Below are 6,004 nucleotides of genomic sequence, written 5' to 3' on the forward strand. Positions count from 1 at the left end.
ATAACACAGTGTTTTCCAAATACAAGAGATAATTACACTTAAAATGTAATTGTTACATTTAATTTAAGACTGGGAATATACCATTGGGCAAATTAACCAGGTTTAAATAAATGTTTAAGGATTCCACAGCACATTTGTAATACTGACTGCGATACTTATGTTAACAGTGTACAAAGTCAAATGTCCTTGAAGCACAGGAGATGCACAAGATGGACTTTTGAACCTTGTCAAATCATCATGTGATAACTTAGATCATAAGAATAAACTTGTTAATTTGATGCCAGGACAAGTGCATGCTGTCATTAGAGCAAAAGAGGGAAATACCAAATGCTGCAATTGTAATGGGTTCATGGTTATCTTTTCAACTAAATAATCCCGCTGATAATGTTATTTCTAATAAAAATGTTCAAATTAGAAAATAATCTAAAAATAGACGCATTTTCACTATAGCGGTCTGACACTTTTGGATATACGTAATGCCTAAGGTGAATAATCAAGAGGTTGTGATGTGATCGAGGTAAAGTTCAGCACCAATAGCCTATCTATTCAGCACATAGTGCAAGAAGTCATCAAACATAGGGTGATTTTTGAATATTGAACTCCTTTTTTTTCAACCAGAAATGGAGAGGAGGAACGTGGAAATTTCTGAAAGCGGGGTTACGCCCCTATACACCTGTATGCACACACGCACACACCCACACACTCACCCTTGACCAAGTACTAAACCACCTTGGTCTGCTGTTGACATGTATACAAAGCGTAGACTGAATAAAAAATAAAGCACACAAAAGAGACAGAGCTGTCAATGTCACATATGTCGAAATTTTCAAGATCACATCTGTCAAACTCAAGGTGAATATGAGCTATCCCTCTAGTATTAATTCATTTTCTGTCCATTCATATTTATTATCAGAAATGCATGATTAATACAGTTTGCCCAGCGACACACGCTTTGTCTCTCAAACATGTTTAATCCATCTTTGAAATTGTTTAATATTATTCTGATAAGGAATATTTAAGAAATGATGTATTGTATGATTTGAAATAGAGAACATAGGAATACCGCAAATGTCTAAATGCTAATCGCAGGTGGATTTTAACAAGTGTGCTGTATGAGAAAAGTAGGACTTTTTTTTCCATGCCGGAAAATAGCACACTTACAGATGGCCTAGTATAGATCCTGTCTGACATTGATCTATACACTACTTCACAAATCCTTTAGAATGATCTCATTAGAAGTACTGAGTTGTAAATTGAAGAGAAGTAAGGCAGAATGTCTCTTCTGTCAAAGAGTTTTAGATCCGAAGACAAGTCATTGCCACATCAACAGGCTGGACTGATGTTTCTGCTGATAACTACTTCAGATCACTCAGCAAAACCAATTGCTAGAAAGCATTTTTTTTGTCTTCAGTAACCAGTTTCCTTCATCGCAGTTCTCTTATAATGAAGCACTTAGGCAAATATTTGTAATTGATTTTTTTCTTCTTCAGGAGCCGTACAATACATGGGAATACATACAGCCGTCTTCTGATGATCACAAGACAAACACAACATTGTGATCGGACCCAGAGGTCCATAGATTATCCTCGTTACATAATATCTCTCTGACATTGATCACATGCCTCAAACGCCATTTGTGCCTGCACCAAACTGAAAGTGTGACAAGAGCACATCTCTCCTATTATTTGACGATAATCCCAAAACGCCCATAGACCACCTTCAAGGACCCTCGACATGAATAAAGATCTTTTTTTAGAGCGAGAAGCAGGTTCGCCTCTCTCTGTCAAATAATAATATGCCTCGTCTATTACCTTAGAAGACATACGCTGAGTCACTGGCTCTGTTGCCAAGGCAACTGGCTCGGCAGTATCTATGTGTGACAGACTTGGAATTTACAGGATCACGCAAAGTGCTGCCTGAGACCCGTTCGCATCACGTCAGACAGAAGCCTTTTTGCAGCTCCCACCGGTCTAAATCCAGGCTATATATAACAGTATTGTACATTATGATCTTGATGTATCTTTGCTGTGTCTAAATGCATCGGCGATTGGCTGCTAAGTGTTGGAAGGAACTGAAACATACTTTAGGATCGATATGTTGCCTCTTTTGTTACTAATGCATGTTTGTTAAAGTTTGTGTGGGGTAACACAGAACATGCTAATGAATACGGAAGTTGATTTGTGACATTTTACATTTAATCTGAATGATTCTTCTTTATTATCAATAAAACAAGCAAAATTTCCTTCAACAATTTTACTTTATTATAATATTGACATAATATTGATCAATTTATCGCGATTAATCAAACTATATCCATTATATAAATTCATATAAAATATGTGTGTGTGTTTTAAGTATATTTATATGCATATATAAATACACAAACATTTAAGAAATATGAGTAATATGTTTAGCCTGTGTACTGTGTTTACACTGACACATAATCTAAATTACATTTAAATATAAATTGATATATATTTATGTCAATATTTGTTATATATACACTTGTATGTGTGTGAATTCATATATACTTATATAAATATACATGCCACATACATATTATTATATAAGCACAAACATTTATTGTGGAATCGATTAATCGTGATTTATATATTTATGTTTCCGTATTTTTTAGAATTTTTTAAAAACATTTCTATATTTTTTATATATATACACATATGTCAAAGTCTCAACGGGATACTAGCATATTTTCTATTGATAAATTATATTATCATTAACACAATATCAATTTTCACATATATTAATATGATAATTGTCCATTTCAGTATATTGTGACACCCCTAATATAAATACATTTGAACCTTTTTCGAAATGACGGAAGTTAATCTTTATAGTAATGTCACTGATAGAAACTTGAAACGTTGAATATTTTAAGGTTTAGGTTTATAAAGTTGTATATCTTAGGGTTTAACACGGACATACCACATACATGACCTTTGTATAGTCCACCCACCCAGAGCTGTTTTCATGACAGATTCTTTGATAGAAAGGTTTGTGGTGTACAGAAAAGGTTTGTATATACCGTAAAGCTGAGTCAAGCAGTATTAGCATGTGTTTAAGCAACATTTCCTGCATGATTTTAAAGATAATGGAACATCCGTTGCCTCAAGGACACCACAACACATTGGTCCCCTAACAGATAGCTTTGCAGGATATTGTTTCCGTATTTACTGTTGCAGCCTGCCGGTTCTAAAGCTCCATTATTGACTGAAAGGATCTCTTCTGAGAATATCCACGTGTGTGGTTACTTGGAAAGCTTATGGAAAAATAACATTTCTATACGTAGACATAATGTGACATTGTATAAATGTATTAGAAATAGTCTGTTCACATTAGAGTTTGATTTGCCTGTAGTGGAGTCAGAATTTTCACAGCTAATTTTGTTATGCTAGCAGTAATGTGCTCAAATATCTTATAAAATTGCTGATTTGTCAGTGTGGTGATGAATCTTGTTTCATCATTTTAAATGACTTCTGCAACACATAAAATGTGTTCTACGGCAATCCTGTATCAATAATGGACTAAAAGTGGTTGTCTTGAGTGTTTATATATTTTCTAGTTGAGTGACCTCACTAACCGGGCGTGTGTGCGTAAGGTCACCTTGTGTTCAGGGTTTCCTGTTCTGTGAGACGTTTCGCTCACTCTCGCCATCTGCTGGTTGATCCTTGTTAATGCTAGTGGACAGTATCCAGTCAAAATATGAATTATGAATTACTATGATTCATGAACTATGAATTATAAAATTGCTTGTAAATTACACAACATTAAGCAATATAGTGGCAAAAAGATTGTTGTTATCATAAAATACCACAAGAACAAGATGTATTAAACCAGAGCCAGAGAAAAAAGTGTCAATGCTTAAGATTCAGTGCATTTGTTTTCTATTTGTTTAAGTTGATTTATGTATTGCGTGAGTTGTTAAATGTTAAAAAGTGTGGTTTGCAAAGAGCGCATTTTTAATTTGTGCTTTATTCCTCGTTTTTATTCTGTCAAACGTGTAACGTTAGTCCCTATTACATTTACGTCACTGTCTGAGTGCCGCCTTTTGATTGGCTATCAAGGGTATCAAGGGCCAATATATATATATATATATATATATATTCTATTAACACGGTATTTGAATTATATTATATTTGTATTAATATATTAAGATACAATATTAAAAACGAATCATTTGAGAAGAGCCTCAGTGGAATCAGTTTGAGAGCGCCCTCCAGTGGAATCACGGTGTATTTTGCAGGGTCATGAAAGGCAAGTGTGCGCGCATAAAAATGTAACGCATGCAAATGTCTTTTCTTTTAACATCGCAGGTAATATAGGTGCATGGCTTCGTGATAAACTGTCTGGGGCGTTCAACCACCATGAGAAAACAGACCTGATTTTCGTGCAACGACAATTGCAAGGTTACTTGAACCCATTAAGGGCTGGTGTCGTTGAGAAAAGCCTTTGCACAAAACCTACGTCTTTCCTCCAAGAGATGTTGCAGCCAATTTGCATGAGTCAAAAACATAATCCCCAAATAATGAGGTTCGCATAAGCTCCGGTCCCCGGTGACATGAACAAGCCTGAAGCTAATTTATTCACATCAAGCATTTACATTTGCTTTGCACGTCATATAGGTGTAAGGTGATCGTGTGTCTTCGCTTCCGACAAGCCCTTTCCCTTGCCTGGCAGATCTATTTCTTCTCGTCTCTTGTCCTTCACGCTGCATTAATCGTGTTTGCATGGTCCTCAGAGAATAGACCTCTTTTCTTTCGGTCTCAAACGCGCATGCGCACTTACGCACGCACGTTTAGGTTCGGAACATCATGGACAAAATTCACAGGGAAAACTGGGAGGGAGACGAGCAGATCTGCCTTATGGTGGAGGCACAACCTCGGCTTCATGACGACAGCTTGCGAAGCTATTTTTGGATCGTATCGATTGACCTGCATGCGCTTTTAATAAGATGAGATGTAGCTTGACTTGTTTTTAACAGTGCATCCAAGTGGGAAAAGATAAAGAAAAGATAAAGAGAGAGAGAAATAAACGAAACAGAGATATGGTGTCAGATGTCACTGAATTGGAACAACTGCCACTGCAGCAATTTAATGCTTGACCTTGAAAGAACGAGATAGTGTACCGTTCACGTTACCAAGGCAACAATCAGCAAAAGTGAAGTGCAGTAAATGTGTACTTGTTTGACCTCTCAGGGATAGTGCTCAGGAAACACATATATGCAATACAATGTGCACAATAGATACACAGACAATGAAATACACGTACTAATAAAAACACTTGTGCTGTTAATGTCAGTGGTATATGATTCATTTTAATGGTGATTACATAATGAGATTTTGAGCAATGAGATTTCTATCTGCGTAGGTAGTCGAAAAATAGAATCTATAAATTCCATATTTTTACTTGCTGTGATTCAAAACACTTTGTAATTAATTGACTGTTTTTAATACGTTTGGAAATTTACATAATCCATCTATTCTCTCAATTGATATGTGGTCATAGCCACACATTTAAATTGATAGTTCACCTCAAAATGAAAAGTTTGTCATATTTTAATCACCCTCTTGACATTTCAAACCTGTGTGACCTTCTTTCTTCTGAAGAACACAAAAGAAGATATTTTGAAAAACGTTGGTCCCCATTGACTTGAATTGGTTTTGTCTCAATACAATAACCGTCAATAGGGACCGGTGTTTTTGGTCATTCTTCGAAATATATTCTTTTGTGTTCTGCAGAAGAAACAAAGTCATGTACGTTTGAAATGACAAGAGAGTGAGCAAATGATGACAGCATTTTTATTTGGGGTGTTTAGTTTCCTGTTGACAGCTGAGATGTGTAAAGGGATGTGATCTTTCTCAAAATGCTGTAAAGATCTGTCCAATTAATTGATTTCTAATGAAGCTAGATTTATGTCCAGTCATGTTCCGAGTTCATTGATTCTTCTTGAAAAGATTCACTTAAATGTAAAAGTGAAAGTCAGACG

Source organism: Triplophysa dalaica, chromosome 2 (genome assembly GCF_015846415.1).
Source record: "Triplophysa dalaica isolate WHDGS20190420 chromosome 2, ASM1584641v1, whole genome shotgun sequence".
Taxonomy (NCBI): domain Eukaryota; kingdom Metazoa; phylum Chordata; class Actinopteri; order Cypriniformes; family Nemacheilidae; genus Triplophysa; species Triplophysa dalaica.